The sequence below is a fragment of the Ixodes scapularis genome, unplaced genomic scaffold, assembly GCF_016920785.2.
Source record: "Ixodes scapularis isolate PalLabHiFi unplaced genomic scaffold, ASM1692078v2 PGA_scaffold9__187_contigs__length_104089568, whole genome shotgun sequence".
Classification (NCBI taxonomy): Eukaryota; Metazoa; Arthropoda; class Arachnida; order Ixodida; family Ixodidae; genus Ixodes; species Ixodes scapularis.
Window position 1 is genome coordinate 43,572,601 of NW_024609884.1, and position 3,586 is coordinate 43,576,186.

Consider the following 3,586-nt stretch of genomic DNA (forward strand, 5'->3'; position numbering starts at 1 on the left):
GTTAATGCAACTGTCCACCTCTTCATGCCTTACGACTTTTCATGTCCCCAATTGTTTTTTTCTGGTCAAAACTAAGTGCTGATTTATTTATACCAGACACTAGACAATGGCATATAAAAACATCAGTTGATTTAAAAATGTCGACCAGCCACCTTTTGGTCGATCTTTTATGAAATCACCCAGGTGAGCTTTTTATGTAATTTATCAGTGGTTAAGGTTTGTTTTTTGGGCGACAACCTTGCAGCACACAGGGGCTTTTAACTTAATTTATAAAGGCAGTGACAGTTAAGCGGATGCCGCCTTCACTTTATGTTTCTTAATATCTGCAAGCCCAATCGACTTGCACTTATTAAGTTTTTAGATAGGTGAATAACCGCCACAAAATTATGAAAAGCTAACAAAAATCTGCAAACTAACTTTTAAATCAATGGTTTTGTGGGCTACGTTGCAATTTCAGGTTCAATGGGAGCCCTTATTGACGTCACATCGCAAGGGGCGCTAGCATCGGCCGCCGCGGGAACTATTAGCGAGTTCGTTTCACGGCACTCGTGCCCACGCGTGCCCACTCGCAGCGTGGAACCGGTTCGTTTCGGCCGGCACTCCACTAGTGGTTGCACTCTCCGAGTTCGTTTCAGCGCTGACACCCCACGCGTGCATGCACTCACTGCACCGGGAAAATCGGGAGTGCGCCAAAATGCAATCCCATCATGCCTCGCTACGGTGGGGCCGGCGAGGAGCGGGAGCAGACGACGAGCGTTCGTCTGCTACGATTTGTCGCGGAACCGAACGGAAAAAAAAGATTTTCTGATAGAAATCGCGTCCCGCAAGCAAAGAAATCAAACGCGAGCTTGAATTGTGAGCGTCTGCTATTTCACGAAGGAAGCAATTGACAACCCGTGATTTATTTGCAGGTTTTAAATCGCTCTGTTGCCGTACAAACGCTGAAATATACCAGTGTGTAAAGAAACGCTCAGAACAAACGCAACAGCGGCCCCCGAGGTGTCTATCAACATCCGTGTGCGGGTTAAAAATTTAACATTTGTCGACAAAACTCCCCCAGCAGAAACCTCTGACTGCCGAATAAGCATAAGAGAAAGCTAAAGATGGAGACTTTACCGGAGGATTGGGCAACATGATCATGTTTAACATTTACCTACGTCAGCTAACTTGCGCCGTCGTATTTTGTTCGAGAAAGCTCTCGTTCTCGACGCCCTCACCAAGGCTAATATCTAATCCACGTATAATGACGATCCGAATCGAAAGTCCCAGTTTTGCTGGATATTCCAACAGGCTAGTTTTAAGCCGTACCCTTTAAGTGGTTCACGCATAATACCCTGCTCAAACGGACCAAGCTTCTGCTCGGACAGCATCATCAGTTTTCTTCAGTGTAAACGGTTATTCACGATTGCAAGCTGGGCGACTGGCCGCCGCCATGTCTCTGCTCGAGCAGGCACGCCCGTGCGATTACAAACTTGCCAAAGCTACGTTCACCCGCGCGTTGCACGCGCTTGCACGCTTGGGGCACCACTTGTGGCGCCATGCTTGCAATTGTCTATAAGAATTGAAAGATCGCAACCAGCTGCTCTGTAGACAGCTGGTTGCGGAAATTTACGACGTCTGTAATTATCTCTACGGCAGCCTAGAAGTCATCGCAACTATAAACTACAGGTTGCAGCGACCAACGTTTGTAGATAAACGTTGGTAGCGACAGCATTCTCGCATTCCCACGCATCACTCCGAACAGAAAGGCGCTAGTTTCGGTTTGAAGTCGGTACCTTTTCTACAACATAGATGACAGCAGCATCAGTCTTCTGCACCCGGTGCATTTGGCGGGTTCGTTTGGGTCTAGTTTTCCGTGCAACACTCTGTGAGTGCGATACATTCTGGGAGAGAACTCGAACGGTGCCAGTGCGTGTGAAACGAACTCGCTATGTTTGCAGACTCGTTTCCACCCGCGTAGCGTGTTGCCTGCCGTCTGCCCGCGTTCCTAAGCTTGGTTTGTCAAGGTTTTTCTCATTTATTGGGTTTCTTTAGCAGTATGCAGTGCTATTTTTCTACTTCCGCACAGCGATGTCATCTTCTGTTATGTGTTTTGTCGTTAGCGCGCGTATTTCGTTACGGTTGTTCGGCTAGCTGTGCGCTCCGTGTCGCGCAGCTTGCCCTGCTTCAAAATGCGACTACAATGTTCATGTGGCTAAGTAAATATGCGACTCAACTTTTTGGGCGCGAGAGTGATCGCTATTTAAGTAAAGCGGTGCCGTGGCAAGACCCAGCACGTTCACAACGTGCTTGGTAAAAAGTGGGGGATTGTTCTCGCGCGCTGAGCAAGGGTTACGTCTAACGCAACGCTAGGCTCTTCGTAAATATTTTCTCATTGTTAGTTCATGATAGCAAGCAGTTTCCGAACAAGTTTATAAACATTAAGGAGTACCTTGTTCGCTCAGCAAGCTACCTGACGCGGGATGAACTGAAAGCGTACAAGCAAAGCGCACAACTTCTTGACAACTCCACCCCTCCCGTGTTCGTGCGGCACTGGTGCAGAGAGGTCCTCGGTCCTCTTCAGACTTGTACCATACGCATCACAAGTAATCAAATCACTTGTAATCGATTACTTTTCGTAGGAATTTTGTAATCATTCGAATACCTTTATAAGGAAGTAATCGCAGAAGTAATCTGATTACTTCTTGAAGTAATAAAAAATACTTCTAGCCATTACTATTCTTCCACCAGTCTCCTTCCTTCCCCCCCACTCCCCCCCCCCCCCCCCCGGCCACTTTTTTTTCTAGCATGACAAATACAAAAATGTAATATTACAAAAAATTGCGGAGCTGTTGGAAATGGGGGTATAACCCCTTTGTATGGAGGACAGTGTCTGGTGAATGTCCATTCTCGAGCTGGGACTGGGATTGGGAAGCCCCAGTGCGTAACAAAGGCCATTCAGGGCGAAGTTTGAGGTTGGAGAATGTAGGTGTGCATAAATTACTGAGTTTGTTCCTAGTATTCCAATTACACTTTTCTAGCATTCCGATTACACGTACCTCTAGAGTGCACTTTTTTAAAATAGGTTTTTTTGCTGCAGGTGGAGCATTCCAGCGTTTAGACGATCTCGTCGTTGCACAGTCTTCCGGACCCATAGACGATTCCCCGCTGATTGCAACGTCACTGAAGATGGCAAGACTTCTGCAACTAGTCAAGACGTACCGCCAACATCTCGGGTTCGAATTCAGCCTCCAGATGTACCTTCTCATCCAGATGTTCAACTCATCCCTCCTCAAATAGTCACACATCCTGGAGGCGGACAGAACACAAACAAAACGAAATGCCTCACATTTCAAAAGAGCTGGTTCGGCACATGTTCGTGGTTCCACTACGCTACCGAAGTTTCAGAGGTTGTCTGCTACTACAGTGCAGCTGCTAGACAACAGGAATTATTGAAGCCATCAAGACAGCCAGTTCCAGACATATTCACTGTTGCTGGGTTCACAAACTGGAAAAAGACACAAGACAAATTTGCCAAACATGAAAATTCAGAAGGGCATAAGAACGCCATTTACATGCACCAAATCAGTACCCAGACTGGAAAGCA